At 35.1% G+C, this 17,203-nt stretch overlaps 1 protein-coding gene and 1 pseudogene across 2 annotated transcripts in view; both read left to right on the top strand.

Annotated features, from left to right (window-relative positions):
• The first annotated feature begins 4,674 nt into the window (after window positions 1-4,674).
• LOC106661164 (transcription factor CP2) overlaps window positions 4,675-17,203 on the top strand; it is a 45,740-nt gene continuing 33,211 nt past the window's right edge. The window contains exon 1 of one of the 2 annotated variants that reach the window (XM_014384413.2): window positions 4,675-4,795. The gene's annotated coding sequence lies outside the window, so the exon portion shown is untranslated. Of the gene's footprint in view, window positions 4,796-11,529; window positions 11,709-17,203 lie in introns of those variants that run through there. The other variant, XM_014384422.2, reaches the window with a different exon arrangement.
• On the top strand, window positions 12,977-13,103 carry LOC112127315 (annotated as a pseudogene).

The following is a 17,203-nucleotide window of genomic DNA, read 5'->3' as shown; positions in this document are numbered from 1 at the left end:
ATTTGGCTTTTTTTGTCCCACTCTCCTTTTTTCATGCTTTTGCCTCCATATCATGCACAATTGGCAAATATTTTAATTATGTTTATTGAAATTGTAAGTTTTTCACCAACTGAAAGTACCACTCTTTTTTTTTTTTTTTTTTTAATATTTTAAAAAACTTATTTTCATGCTTGCCAAAACTAAAATAATTGTTCAAGATATTTATAAGTTGAACACCTGAAGTCAAATATAATTTTTCTCCTATTAATATAGAAATATTCGGATTTTCATCTCAAAGGATCACTTTTGACTGAGTGATGACAAGTTATTCCCTTCTAAATTTAGGTTGAAGAAATCATTTGTTGAGTTTTTAAATATAATTTAATGTTTAGGTCTTACAGCATAATTTTACTATTTTGTCCCTCTCTATGACTGTTCATGCTCCTGCCTCTATAATGCACAGACATAAGTGTTTAATATATTTAAAAGTTGTTGGCATAATGTCAACTGTAATTTTTTTTCCCTCTGTTAATATAGAAATCTTCGGATTTTCACTCAAACTCTATTTTGATCGAGTCTTGACAATTTACCCTTATCAAAATTGAGTTTGGAAGGCACTGTTTTATAATTTTATGCTTAGGTTGTAAAGTTTAATTCTATCCCTCTCCTTGTTTAAATTGAATTTTCATTCATGCATCTAAATAATGCACAGATGACAAAGTATGTTCACTTAACATTTTGCTTTTGAGTCAGTGTTAACTAATTTTCCTTTATAAAATTTGAGGTTGGGAGGCACCATTTGTTGATATCTTTGAAAATAATTCTATATTTAGATTGTATAGTAGTTTTCTTTTCTAACTCTATCTTTGTAGGAAGTGGACTTTATTCATATTTTCGCCTCTTTGGATTAAATATGTGTGGAAAAATATGGACAATATTTTTGAAATGGTCTGTTTTTTACAACCGAAAGTCTTCACATATTTTGTTTCACTTACCAAAACAAAAATAAGTGTATGATTTCTCTTGTATGTACACTCACTTTTCTCAAAGCCAAAGGGTTAGACAAAAAAAAGTTAACAGTAACTCCTATTTTTCTCAAGGATGTAAAATAAATGGTACAAATTTTTGTTTTATTTTTTTATATCAGATTAATAGATAATTGAGTATCAACATTATTTTTTCAAACGATATATGAAAATTTCAACTATTTTTCTACTGTTTTTCAACTCAAAGTATCACTTTTGAGTCAGTATTAACAGGGTAATATAAAAGTTTAGGTTGGAAGACTTTTATATGACTTTTATACTTTTAGAATTTTATATGCAACAATTTATCCCTGTCTCAGTTTGAATTTGATGTTTTTTCATACTTTTGCTTTCTGTTGAATACTTGGTAAGATATAACTGCTAAATCTTCAGTTTTGAATGTCACACCAAAATGTTTGTAATTAATGATAATGCCAATAGCCAAGTATTTTATTTCTGCATAAATTGAAAATGTAAGCTTTCCATTTTTTAAATTTATGTCCCTCTCTTTGATTCAATTAGTCTTTCATTCCATCTGCTTCTTTTCATAATGCACAGTTGCTGTTGCAATTCAATGTCCACACTTTTCTGACCTTAAAAACAGTTATTGTATTTCTCAATAAGCTGAAAATATAACCCGTCTGTTTTTCATTTATGCAAATTGAAATTATTAAAACAGTCTGATTTTTAACTGAAAAGATCACTTTTGAGACAGAATTTGGAAGTTTCCCTACCAAAATTTAGGTTAAAACAAAATAAACCTACATATGTCACCAATTAAAATTTTCTTACTTTTTCTTTTCTTCTTCTATTTTCTTACTTTCCGGAAAAAGAATAATTTTTTTCTGAAAGCAAGATCTTTTTTCACTTGTTTTTTAAAGATTATATACAATTTTGGGTAATCCTAGTTGTGTAATTACACATAAGTCTTAATTCACTTATAATTTTTATTTTACTTATTTGTTTAGTTTAGTTTTGCAATTCTGAAAAATCATCTAATAGCTTATTCACTTATTTAAATTAAAACACAAATTTAAAAATAAATCAACACAAACATATGCACCTAGTAGTTTTTCTTTATTCATATTTTTGTTTGAAAATGCTTTATTTCATTTGCTGACAATCTTTTGATATATGGGTAAAATTTAATACTTGATTATTGTTAAAACATTTCCATTTAATTATGCCAATTGGTTTAATAAATTTGATCAGACTGAAAGTGCATCTTGTCCGATGCCTATTGTTTTTTGACATATAATTCACCAGTTTAATTAAGTGCATTTTCCTTAAAAATGGAAGTTAGGTTATTTGTTTTATTTATTTTTACAACTTGATGAAATATGTATAATAAAATTCACCTTCTGAATTGACTAATTTTTCACCGACTTAACGTGACATAATTTTACCTTTGTTAAAGTATACATTTAAAATAATATATATATATATACTTGAACTCAGAACTTCATCTTGAAGTTAAGTTTACTTTTTCTGATCTTCATTCACTTATTTACTTTCTTAGCAAAAACCTATTCACCCCCAAATTTTATTTTCTCATATTGACCTTGCATCAATGAGTTGTCCATGACCAGAATTCAGTATAGTTAGACAGCATTGTGTCAGGGAAATAAGCATGGCTAGGCAGCCAGCTTCTGTTTCAATTTTTTCTCATTTTCTCTTATACTTTTTATCTCTACTGATGCAAATGATACATCCTCGGAATAGTAGACTTGAAAGGTTTACCCTGAATATATTAATAATATAAAATCTGAATTCTACCCCTGGTCAAATATGATAGAGTGAAAAGAAATTATTCTAACCTGGCTTAGAATTTGCTGTAATGGTATGATCTGTGGGATCGTCCATCTTTCCCAGCTCAGATATACAGATTATAAGTTTTTTGTTTTGTTTTTTGATCTTGGCTATCGGCCTAGATTATTGGGAAGTAAAAATATAAACCTGGTTTACTTTAGTTGTTCAGCATCATAAACCACTGATATGTGTTTGCGACTTCAGAAGTTTTGACGATTGGTGTTCCAAGCGTTGAATAGTAGACTTGAAAGGTTTACCCTGAAAATATTAATAATATAAAAGCGTAATATAACCCCTAGTCAAATATGATCGAATCAAAAGAATTTATTCCAACCAGACTTAGATTTAGCAGTAATGGCATGTTCTGTGCAATCCTCCAGCTTTCCAGGCACCAGATATGCATCCTTTTGTGAGATTGTTTTTAAATTTGATACAACCAATCACCATGCACCTTATCTTCTTTTTTGCTCTGTGATCTTGTCTAGTGGCCTAGATTATTGTGAAGTAAGAATATCATCTCGGTTTCTCTCAAATTGTTAAACATCATAGTGTGTTTGTGACATCAGCAGTCTTGAAGATTGGTGTTCCAAGCATGGAATTGTTGTGATTTTTTTTTCTTTGAAAATCTTAGGTTACATTTTATAATATTTAATGAAATTCAGAGATTGTTGGGGTGTACAGAATTGTTGGAAAATAAGACAGTGTAGGCAGTGATTTAACTAATTTAATTAAAAAAGTCAAGTTTTACAAATATTGAATTTCTTCAACTGAATAGTTGTCATAAATTATTACTGGTACTTGTAAATAGTAAAATTAAATAATAATGGCACGAAGGTTTAAATAAAAATAAAAAAAATTAAAAAATTGTTAGGGGAACGATAAGGACCTTCCCCCTATCTGAAATATTATTCATTTGCTTATTAATTATTGTATATTGTTTTTGTTTGTTTTTTATTGGGCGAACTCTTTTCATAGGATCGTTTGCAATTTCTGTACAATCAATTGGTTTAAATGTATAACAAAAAAAAGCTGAAGAAGAATTTTAGCAGGAAATTGACACTTTCAACATACAGTAAACATGTTATAACACTTAAATGCTGGATAATAGCTATGTGTTTAACAATAATTATCATATCTTAGCGTGTAAGATTAGCCAGGTCGTTGTACCGTATTTCCTGAGAGGTGGCTAAGAAAATTTAAAAAATTCTCCGCATTTTATACTACGCACGTAATAATTTATGTAATTTTCAAAACGAACCAATATTTGAGCTTTGGCTTTTTTCCTGTCCTCATTTAAGGAAATTTGTCAAATTTGTAATTTTGTCAAATGACTGAAATTTGTGGCAGGAACTAGCTCGATGTATTTTACAACTGTCATCCTCATCTATACGTTCTTGTGACACGGGCCATTTTGTTTTTTATTTTCTTGGATGGACGTCTTTCTCTCATAAGACTAAATCGATACTGTTTGTCTATTTGTTGTTTCCACTTAGCAACTGTTCGTAAAATGACTCTTTACGTCAATTCTGTAAATCTGTAATTGTTTTCAGCCCTACCTGACTTATGCAGGAAAGCGGAAGTATAAATTATCCAAAGAAAAACAGAAAAGGTTCTTTTTTAATCAGTACCCGTTTTAATATTGAAATTTGATTGGTGATTGTACTTCACCGGCAGTGCTTCAGGACTTGACAGAACTTTAATTTGATAATCTCTATAAAAGAAGTTCAATCTTGCAACGTCCTGATCTTTCAAAATTTTATCTTTCCTCTTTTGTATTTTTTTGATTTTATATTCTATTCATATTCTTCATGCAAAATATGCATTACAAATCCTTCTTATCCGATTATTAATTTTTTTCAGGTAGTAACTTGAATTGGGAGAGGGATTTTGACTTGATCAACGCTGATGGGATCCAACTTAATTTATTCTTCTTGATCTCGTGCAGAAACGTTTTCTCGAATCATGGCAACTAATGACGAAACGTAAGTACCATCCAGGCTACATATTAGTTTAGATTAAAACGTCAAATTTTTAAATCGCTCTTCAGGCTCTTGGTTAACTTATTCTATTATTCACACGGCAGTGCTATACTTTGTGATGTTGATACTAAGTAAAAAGTATAATAAAATCAAGTTTTTAGTGGTTGCACAATTCTCAACTTGACTTTAAAATAAGGGTATGCAGTTTATCCTTAACAAAATCTAAAAATACAACACATTTAAAAAAAATTCTTTCCTGCTTTAACTATATTCTTTACTATTTGAACGGATTGCTTGTATTTCTGTGTATCTTGGCCTTCTCTCCGTCAGACATTTGGTACGTAATACGACGTCAAACCCAGGAATGATTCGTGTTTTGATGTCATTCTAACATTCTCAAACATTTACGGGGAAAAGAATCGTCATAACTTACAAATTTAATTAATTATTTACCTGTGTCCTGGAAACCCAAACAAAACAAAAACCAACATATCTAACTTTGTACTGATCCATTAATTTAATGCCTATGTTAGGAAAAATCCTGAAGTGACTTATACTAAAACTGTAAATTTTGACGAAACTCTATCGAATCAGATGCAAAACACTCTAATGTTTGAAAAAGAATGTATGTGAAAACGGGTTTAAATATCGATTCTGGCCGCAATGGTTTGAACGTTGACATGGCGCTCATCACCGTATAAACCTCGTGGTTGAAATACCCTCGTTTAAAAAAATAAATAAATAAAAATAATAATAAAAAGTTTACAAGAAGAAAAGAAGCTAAACCCAAAAGCATCCACTGTAAAAGACGAAGCGTTAAATTTCTCCAAAGAAATTAAGTGCCTAGATATATCTTTGACCAAAGTCATAGGTGGAGACGTAGGCAACATACTACATAAGACCAAGGTACGGGTAAGCATTGGCCAGAGATTATACAGGAAAAATTTGGGAATAAATCCCAGGTTGTCGTATTGTTTATACACTGCTGTCATACCCCTGTTATGGAGCTCTTGTTGGGTGGCCAAAAACACTGTATAATTAGGTAGATCATAGTCCCACAATGCGATGAAAACCGCGTTCGATCTCCCATTTATTTACAAAAAGTGACTTTGGAGAGTGCCAAATGCAAGAGACTCCTGAGATACAAGGAATTAAAACTAGAGCTAAGTAGACGCCACCACAAAATTCTAGAGAGAATTAAAATAAATTAGATGACTATAACGGTACCTGCAAAATGAGAGGAAACTCAACTATGACAGACCCTTCCAACTGGTCATGGATAGCAGAGAACTTGGGAAAAAGGCAATCCCAGGTTGAAGCGGCTCTAATAGGGTTTGGTAGTAATTGTAGGGGTCTCAAGCAAAACACCCCTTGGACCAGCTCCTATTATCGTCCAAGCTTAGGTGTACGTAATCCTACATTGCGCACAGAGAATAAAGAAAAAAATGAAAGATGTACTGATGTACAAATTTTCGGAGAGTCAGGCAGCTATTTTGGCAAAAATGCGAATTTTAGCTCCAAACAGTCTGGGAATGTCTAAATTGGCCAGATTTGAGTAGAATTATAGGCATGTATACTGGCTATCTCTTTTCTACAACCTTAAGAAGATGGCAGAACGGAGACAGAAACATGCCGATGGTATCAACAAAAACTAGAGACATGGGCACATATTTTTTGTGAATGTGAGGCATTAGTCTGTACAAGGTACAGCTACTTCGGCAGAAGTGCGCGAAGATGCAAGAAGTGCTTAGTTTTGTAAGGAAAATCGCACATTTAACGGTATGGTCATAATCATAGGATGTTTCACAGTAGACCTGGACGAGTACGCAGAAATTAGGTCAGCAATGGTTAGGACTGGTTTGAATTAGGAACTGATGGCACTTTGGTAAGGCAAAGAGATCAACACACCAAGGGAAGTACCGAGGAAAGTCCTTAGTCTTGTAGGACTAAGTGCACGTTCAAAGGTACGGATATAATCATTGGAGGTCCCAAAATAGACTTATAAAAGACACAATGGAGAAAAGTTTTTTTTTTTTTTTTTTTTTTTTTTTTTTTTTTTTTCAAATTGGGGATTATCTACCCCAACACATTACATTCATGCCTTAGGAAAAAGGTGTATCATAGATTCTTAGAATATAACCCTGATCTCCAATTTGGTTTCCGGATACTCCGCTCAATATATGAGGTAGTACTGTTCAGCATGATACTCACCACCCTGGCTGCTGTCATAGCTCAAAAACACCAATCCTGTTACATATTACATAATAACCTTGTTGGACCACCTCAAGGTAGCGTTCTATATCCTGTCCTTTAGCAGATATAAAGCTGACATATATCTTGACCTTTTTTACTGCTGATGGCAAATCAGTCAACTGTCAAACAAATGTTGTCAATTCCTCCATTAACCTCCAGCAACATCTTAACCTAACCGAGCAATGATACAAAGAAACTTGTATCCAACAGGTGCGATATCTAGGGCTGTACCTGGTCAATCGACTAACCTGGAATCCCCAGACGCGAGTTAAAAGACGATGCAATGCCCTTTCAAAGCGACTTGATAAAAGATCAAATATGGCACTGGTAAATCAACTTGTTTACAGCACTTTAGTAAAATCTATTTGGACTTTTCGATTGGAACTTTGCGACTTGGCCAAACTTTAGTCATTGACACTATCCACAGTCGTCCTGGCCAGATACCTTTCAACAAAGACCTCCCTGTCACTCACTCCATTCATCCAACAGCTCCCATCCCTCAAAATTCCGTTAAATCCTACACTAAGATGAAAAGGCCTGTGATGTTTCTACAGTAATTATATTATACTTATTTCCCACAGCAACTGAGTAGTTGTGATATTCAATAATAAAAAAAAAATCGTTAACCTCCTGGTAAAACGACTTTCCTAATGTACCTTTTCTTAGGATGTTAGGAACTGTAATCAATCAGGCCACGGTCAGCAGTTTGTTAACTGCTGTAAATTGTATTTTCAAAACAAAGATTAATCTTTACAATTGTGGAAAGGGAGATAATTATCAATGTAATCATATACGTTTATTAAACTAAGAACTTTATTAACTAAGAAAAAAAGGTACAAATAACTGATAACACCGTCCAACATTCTTTAAAATAAATCGAACAAGCTTTAATTTTTTCTTTCTTGCTTCCTTCCTTCTTTTCTAAACCTTCTTCTTCCCTTGACTATATGTTTTCTCTCTCCCCCTTCCTCTCTCTCTCTCTCTCTCTCTCTCTCTCTCTCTCTCTCTCTCTCTCTCCCTCCTCTCTCACTCACTCACTCACTCACTCACTCACTCACCCTCCCTCCATCCATCCATCCATCCCTTTCCTCTTCTTAATTCTTCTTCTTAATTTTAATTTTTTCTTTCTTGCTTCCTTCCTTTTTAATTTTTTCTTTCTTGCTTCCTTCCTTCCTTTCTTCCTTCCTTCTTTTCTAAACTTTCTTCTTCCCTTGACTATATGTTTTCTCTCTCCCCCTTCCTCTCTTTCTCTCTCTCTCTCTCTCTCTCTCTCTCTCTCTCTCTCTCTCCATCTCTCTGTCTGTTTTCTCTTCCTCTCGTATTCCTTCTTTCACCCCTCCCCTCTCACTCTCTTTTTTTTAATTTCTCTCAAACATGTTAAACTTCGTTAGTATTGTTATTACATAGCGTTAGTAATATCATGAGGTATTAATTTTTTTCAGGACCTTTGACTTTTTCAAATTATAATCCCAATGGAAACACGTTTACATATCGATGTTAAGATTGAATCTTTTGTATTTTTGTTTGCAAGTGCTTTAAATCTGTTTCAATCTCCTGATCATCGATGACATGTACTTTGATGTTGTGATAGTACTTTTATCTATATTCGGTAGGGGAGAAAGGACAATTACGTAATATGTACCCATTTCGTGGTGCAACGGAGGAAAATCTGTTTTGACTCTTTATCTTAAATTTTACGACTTGCAACTCTAAAAAAAAGTCTAACGAGTCTAAGTTAAATTCGCCCAATTTCTTTCCGACGGACGCTAGCTGTAATTTCGTCCCACTCCACGATTTGACTTATGACAATTAACCCCATGGAATTAAAGAGTCCAACTTGGCAACACTTGTTTACATCTATTCCGTACTCGTTTGTGGTCCTTGTTCGTTTTTTTACAATCGGCGTTTCATTTAATTGTACAAGACGCCCTCAATGTGTCTTTAACATAAATTAGTAACGCACAGTAGGGAGCAAGTGTTAAAATCAACCGACAACAATATTTAAGCACCTTTTTTTGCCCTAAAAGTGCACTTGTGTGACTAATAAACCCTTATATATCAACTTACCTCGTCAAACAATGTAGCTTTAACGCAACATTATTTTTACCAATTACATTTTAATAAATTACAGCCAGAAGGCATAAGTCTTGAAAGGAATGTTCAACTCGTCGATAATGTTTTTTAGATTTAATTAAATACAAGGAAAATGGTTGAATTGCTGTGCAAATTTGTGCACTGCCCACGACTTGGTTCCTTCGGATAAGAATGTGCTCTATTCAGATCAAATTGAATCATCGTTTTTTGAACAATCAGTAATACACCAAAATTTGTTACGCCTTCGCCTTAAAATATATATAATTTTTTTTTCATTGATCGGAGCTGTTTTCATCAGGTCACACCATTTTTCAAGTACTGTTTACTTTAGACAAAGAGAAAGAGCGAGAGAGTAGAAGAGAGAAGGAGTGGTCGGGAGAGTGAGTGAGAGTGATTGTGAGGGATGTGTGAAGAACGATAGAAAATATTGTGAGGGTAAAGCCATAGTGAGGGGAAAGCCATGTGAGTGGAGACAAATACATAAAAATTTAGAAAACCAGTTACAAACAGAAAACTGAGATACAGAGAAATATTAATTAACCAAGAGAAATAACAACAAAGTAGGAACAGATAAATAGAGAAAGTGAGAGAGAACATAAACGGAAAGAAAGGAAGGAAGAATGAATGAGAGAGAGAGAGAGAGTGAGAGAGACAGACAGAGAAAGAGTGAGAGAGACAGACAGAGAAAGAGGGAGAGAGACAGACAGACAGACAGAGAAAGAGGGAGAGAGAGAGACAGACAGACAGAGAGGCAGACAAACAGAGAGAGAGAGAGAGACATACATACAAACACACAGAGAGAGAGAGAGAGAGATAAAAGACAAAAGTATTCAAATATTAAATGTTTACCCTCTATCCCCTTATCTCCTCGAAATATCTAAGTTTAAAAAAGATTTTAAAATTATCCATATAATAACATATTTCATAAAATATCAAGACAAATGAAAAATTTTAATTTAACAAGAGCACTAGACTCGTCACATTAGTCAAGTTTGTTCCAAAATTCCAACTGTATTTAGTTGTAGATTCGATAACGTGTTAACAAGAGACGAGAGAGTGATTGAGTGATAAATATAGATGTATAAGAAGGTGGATTTAATAATGAGTAGTAGCTGGAGTTGTTTTTCCGCAAAAATAAGAAAAAGAAAACTAAAAAGGCAGTACTTATATTTTTAAAATATGCTAAAAAAAATCCTTGTATGTTTGCAGACTGGAAATAAAAATATGAAGAAATTGAAAACATGACTTATGTTAACTTTTTGTAAAACCGCCAAAAAGAGCAAAATTATCAATAAGTTTCGATGAAACACACCAATTTAACAATCACACGATAAAAACTAATTGCAGCACAATAATTTTTTTTATATTTTTTTTATTTATTGCTATCTCTACGAAATAAATATACATTTGAAAAACAATATAGATAATTATATACAAATCTGACAGATCTGTCAAACCAGGAGGCAGTGGGGAGAGAAACTAGCCAGTGTTGGAACTTTTGTTTAGTTGGGAGGGTTGAGATAGGAGGAGGACGAAGCCATCGTCGTTTGACGGCGTGGATGACTACAAGGGTGGAACTTAGTGGACAGTTTTGGTTAGGTGAACGAATAGTTTAGAGCGGAAATTGAGGAAGTATGTTCGTGTCAGATCCTTCGCGATGGGATTTTAAAATCTTTATAGATCATTTGATTTCCGACGTAAAAGGGGGCGTTGAGGATACGGCGGAGAACTTTGGATTAAAAGGGTTGGAGTCGTTTGTTGGCAGATTTGGTCGAGCCTCTCGAACCGTAAAAATCGGTCTGATGAGTGTTTTGTAAGCGGTTTGTTATATATGTTTAGTGTTGATTTTGGTCCCAGCAGGTGTCTGAATAGCTCATATATTTTATTCATGGTTTTTTTTAATATATTATGTGGGCTCCATACGTCTTCTATCCAAGCCGACGGTAATGGATTTGGTTGGATGGAGGACGTTGTTGTTTATGTGCACTGGTTAGCGATCTGACGTTTAAGCGTAAACGTTATTTGTTGCTTTTTTGCATGTTTAACCCGATCCGCCACCGAGTGCACCAGTCGGTAATGAGGTTGATTTTTTGTTTTTTTACGAGGGTTCGCAACAGCAGAGGTCATCATATCAACCCTCAGGGTGCCGGTGTTTTTGAGCAAAAGCCCATTTGTAAGTATGTCGGGAGGAATGCATGGCCGCCGGATTCGAATCCGGGACCTTTACCTTTCAGTGATGAGCGCCGTGTCAACGTCTTAAACCGTTGCGGCCTCCGATGCACCCTCCAGATTTTATTGAATTGCTTCTGAGGTTAAGATTGTAACGTGTAGATAAGATTGCGGTGTCGTCCGGCTATGAATTGTTCGGATGTGTTAGTATGTCAGCAGTGTGGACGTGTAAAGGATCGGACCTAGTATATTTCCTTGTGGAACGACATCTTCAATTGGCGTGATGGTTGAAAATTCATTGCCGATTTTCACTTTAAACCATCGTAGAGGAAGGACTTGGCGATGAGATAATAGATAAGATGGAGGATACATTTTAGCCTGAGGAGGCTTCATTTTTAAGGTTAAATATTTTGTCAATTTTCTTCTGCCTAATTAATTGTTCAGCGTTTCATCCGAATAAATGTTAATTGGTGTGGTCTAACAAACCGAATAATCTTTTAGATCTTTTTAATCTTTGGTGTATATTCATTCTGCTTGTTAACAATGTTGTACTTTTTTATTTTCAACACATTTCCCTTTGTTGAGAAAATTAGCTCAATTTCACAGATTAAACCTTCTCTTATCGATTTTTTTTTCTCTGGTACTATGTGAAAACTTTTGCTAAACCGAACAGTTATCATGGGCTAACAACGGTTAATTAACGCTCACTGAAGCTTCACTAATAAGGTTTGGCATAATTGGAATAGCATATTAAACACCAGGGTTAGTTATAATTCGTTTTACTTATGCAAACTGACAGAACACCTGATATATGTTAATTAGAAAATACAGTTCTTAAGATAGAAATGCTTATTCACATAGAAACAAACATAATTACCAGGTAGAGTACAATGCACAATTAATTTTATAACAAAAATGACTTTTAAACTTCGATTTATATGTTTAATTTAATATGTAAACATAAAGAATATTTTTCTTTCTATGTCTTAAATGTTTTCCTTCGCGGTCGTCTTTCGAGTACATCGTCAAATATTCTACTTTTCTTTTTTTTAAATCAAAATTGTCACTATTTGCACTGTTTTAAACCATAGTTTGTAATTTATGAGTGCATTGTTCTTCGTCTTGTTTTTTCTTTTTGGTTTTCTCTATTGTCAAACCACGAATGTAAATATCATTACGCGATCGGATCAGGGGTATTTTTACGAATGGCCAACCAACTCTTTTTTTTTCAAGGCAAACACTCTGCTTTATAAGACATGGATCAAGAGTTTTAAACCCCCTTAAGCCCCGAATTAAAAATGAGATTTTTGTAAAATGCACATATTTAAATTGCACATAATCCTTGTAAATTGAGCGTTCACACATAATTGAAAACACCAAGTCGAAGAGAAGAAAAGAGACGATCTCTCCGTAAATTCGTTTGTAATTCTGTACTCAATTTAAAGTTATGCATTCTCTTTCTCTCTCTCACTCGCTCATTCTCTCTCCCTCCCTCCCTCCCTCTCTCTCCTGTCCTCTCCTTTGTTTTTCCCTTTTCCTATCTTGTGGGAAACACCTTTTCTTTCTCCTACCCTATCTCTTCTTTCCTCATCCTCTCCCTCCCTCCTCTTTTCTTATGAGTCTTTCGTTTTAATATAATACATATATTGTATTTAAACTATATATTTAAACCTTGTACAGTGGCAATATCGTAATCAATGAAGTTCTACTGTGATGCGATTATTGCTAGTTGAAACTATTTAAACTAGCCATGGCTTTCAACCTTCGTTTCTGTATTGTTCGAAGTAGGTAACTGAGTATTTTGCCGAGTCGGATCCCTTACGGGACTTTGCTTTGTGAAATATAGGTCAAAAGTACATTGATTGGTCTTAAATAAAGGAATAAAACTGCATTAAATTTACCCTCAACTCAATCTCGTGTCTTACTCGTTGGAAACAAATTAATTCGGGTTGGGGGTCATCTCTTAACTATCGGCGGTTATTTTGTTGATAAACAGCTAATGGGGTTTTTAGCGTACACGACTCGCCCGTTAAACCACATTTCACGCTTACTTCCGCCTCCATTTTAAAACTTTATTAAATATATGTATTGCTAAATTCACTAATTTCGCGGTCCGCTTGACCAATTAATATATTACAATTAATTAAGGTTTTTAGTTGAGATAAAAAAGTCAATGGCACGAGCGGGATTCGAACCCACGATCTTCGGCTAGATACGCCCCTGCTCTACCACTTGAGCTATCGTGTCCTCGATCCACTCGGACACTAACTTCCCATCTCAACCCCCAAGGAGGGAAAATTCAAAACGTGGGGTTGAGATGGGAAGTTAGTCTCCGAGTGGATCGAGGTCACGATAGCTCAAGTGGTAGAGCAGCGGCGTATCTAGCCGAAGATCATGGGTTCGAATCCCGCTCGTGTCATTGACTTTTTTACCTCAATTAAAAACCTTAATTAATTGTAATATATGTATAGCGTCAAATCTCGGCCGGACGATGAATTAACGAAACGTTATTGAACGACAGACATCGCAGAACCAAGTACTGACACTCACTTAAAGGACGGACTTTTTACATGGCAGGCTACGAAACGTATAGATGTGACTGTAAAGAAGAACGAGCTCAAGGTGTTTCCTTAATCCTTGCACGACTGCCCTTGCAATATAGTTTCCACTCCATGGCATTCGCAAACTCCCATCAAGTTATATCAATCTTCCTCCACTTCTGTTCTGCACCCATCAGTGTACAGCACCCCATCAGTCCTTCTGTGCTTCTCACAATTGAAATCCATCTTAAATTTCGATTTATAGCCGAGGAATGAATCGGGCAGCAGAGTTGCAAATTCTCGTGGTCGCATCCTTCAAAGCATATCTTTAACAGAAAACTATTCCTATATTTATCCTGTTCAAACAAAAGGCCGTCTGATCCTGATCACATTCCTGACCTCATAGATTTCTTCGTGGCGTCTGACATGGGACCCATCACCTCATCCAGTGCTGAAATTTCTTGTTCTCTAGTCAATCCCTTTTCTCGTCAATAAAGATAATTCCACTAAACCTCTGTAGGGCCCAGGTGATTTAAACTATTCCATGGTATTTTAAATTCCTCTCTAAACCTAAATATACAGCCAACGACACGGAAGGTGCAGTACTACATTTAACCAACAATATCCAGCATTCAATCCTCATTCCATCCTAAAATGCATTCATGTCCTAAGCAAGTTCTCATCCCTCTTAAAGCCAGACGACAATCTCGACATCCTTGCGATAAGCAATAAGCAACTGTCCATCTACAGCTCGTAGGAGTATATTCTTTGAATCCCTTTTCAACATATCATAACTCTCTCTGGTTCGCTAGCAAAAAAGGTATTAAAATATCACACAGTTGATTCCCCCCATCATATTGCGTAATGGTCCTGGTTCAACGACTGGGGAACGACGGGGCCAAGTCCAACCTTTACGCAACCATTTTGAACACACCTTTGCTCCTCATCCTGATATAAACATCATAGAACCTGAGCAGCAAGCCAAGCTCTTGATACCCTACTTTCTACTTATCCTGCTTTTAAACCTTTCAAGCCTTCTGAAGTAAAATTTTATATTCACAAGTCCCCAAGTAAAAAATCCCTTAGACACGATTTTATAACAACTATAATACTTCGAAAACTCCCACAGAATGCCATATGGTGTATATGGTATACCTTTGCGTAATGGTCCTGGTCCAACGACGGGGCCATGTCCAACTTTTTCGCAACCATTTTGAATTTTATAAGGTAAGGTGTATAATTCAAAATATTCCGCGATCACTCTCATACCTGAACCCCATAAAACTTCCAGTAATGTCCAAAGTCCTTTAAAGGCTTCAAACGCCTAATACCCATCCTAGATTTATATAATTCCTTCACTCTAATTTGGTTTCCGTCCTCATCATTCCAAGATTCAGCAATATTTCAGGACATTATTTCCTCTGCTTTAGAGAACAAAGAGTATTTATTGCTCAGGTACATTCCTAGACATGTCCCAAACTTTTGACAGGGTCTGCCACCCAGGAGTTCTCTTCAAAAGTTGTTCCTACCACCCACTTTTTTTTATTTGCCAAATCTTAAAATCCTATGTACTCGAACGCTGCTTCGGAGTGAGATGTGGCAACGAGTCTACAAGGAAGCATTCTTGGTCCTATCATGTATACAATTTATACTGCCAATACATCTTGAGCTCATTGAAGAATCGTGGGAAATGAATATTCGGAGATCGTGACATGCGGTGTGACGTAGGTTTTAGAAAAACATTTTCTTTATCGTCCCAACGTTTCGATTAGATGGTGTTAGTGCTGAGTTGTAGTTGTTGATTATTCTGTTATGTGTTTAGGGTAGTGATTGTTATGGAGGATCTGTTTGTATGCTCTTGTGGTGAAATGATTCATGGCATAGGGTAATAATTCTGTGAAGTATCCCTTCGGCCGTGTTTATTATTGTATGAGGATGGAGAGATGTAAAGTTGAGGTAGCGATCTGTGTTTCTTTGTTTTTGATACCAATCTGTGATTAATGTGCCAGACCGCATCTCACGATCTCCGAATCGTCTAACGGTCACCAACGATCACCACACATTTCTACACGAGTGGAAAATGAAGCTGAACAAATGTGCCCAAATTACGTTTACGCTAAACAAACATCCACTCCAACGTCTTTACGTTAACAATACGGAAATACCGACATCTACACAAGTAAAATGCTTAGGGCTATACTTAGACAGTAGACTGACGCAGAATCCTCATACAAGACTAAAGCGGCAAGAAATAGATCATTTGGACAACTAGGAAGACTTGAAGGACCGAAAACCTGACAGTAAAGAACAAACTAACTCTGTACAAAACATTCCTTCCACATATTTGAGCACGTGAAGCGAACCTATGGGATACCACCAAGCCATCTAACATCCTACGAATCTAAGCTTTCCAGTGAATAGTCCTCGGAAGAATTATCCAAACTCCTTACTGTCTCCATTTTCCCTATCCACAACCTTAACATTCCCTTCGTCAAAGAACTGATCCTTTCCCGCTTCCTCATGTCTCACGCCAATCTTTCAACCCATCGGAACGAAACCACCTTGTCTCAAACGACGATTGCCTTGTGACCTCGCCTGAACCCGATAAAACTGAGAGCCAGCTTCTAATGCACTGGCATTAAATTGTTTTGCCCGGGATTTTTATACCAGTAGAACTATTTGTAAGGTGTATAATTCATTCACAGAATACAAATAAATATTATTTAAAAAAGGGTTTTCTTCTTTGTTTTATATAAAATTAATGAAAGGCCGTAAAGTAGCCCTGTGCGTCATACTCTCGACCTGAGATAAGATTCGGATAACGAGATTCGTGGAATTTCAGTTTTTGAGATATCACAAATAGTAATTATATACTTATCGCATTTGTCGGTCCGAAAGAAATCAATTGAATTGTAAATTTGGCGAGAAAATTTGAATTTTTAGTACGAACCTCTCTAATGTTTACAACAGGCCCAATGTTTGAACAAACCAAGTTTTGAAATATTTAAAGTAATTTAAATGTACTTTTTACTTTCCGATATTGAAGATTTATTTGTTTTTTATTTAAATGTCACAGTAGATATGTCTGAATTGGTTTTTCTCAGGTCATAGATACCAGAATGTTTGAAATTTAATTAAGTGCGAGGTGATGAGCCTAGGCTTCATCTAAGGTCTTCCTGGTTTGATAAAGCTGGTTCTGCTAGGTCAGGATGATTAAATAGTCTGGTCAACGAAAACCTGGAACCTTCGGTCATGGATGAAATGAGTACAATTTTTACGCTATAACCAAGCACAAATCAGGAAACAGGAAAATTATACTTTTCTTATAGACGTGAAATTTGATCGTTATTGATCA

This window comes from Cimex lectularius, unplaced genomic scaffold (assembly GCF_000648675.2).
Source record: "Cimex lectularius strain Harlan isolate CLEC.00 unplaced genomic scaffold, Clec_2.1 scaffold215, whole genome shotgun sequence".
NCBI lineage: Eukaryota > Metazoa > Arthropoda > Insecta > Hemiptera > Cimicidae > Cimex > Cimex lectularius.
Note: the sequence above shows the minus strand (reverse complement) of the source record. Positions and strands in the feature narration are given on the sequence as shown.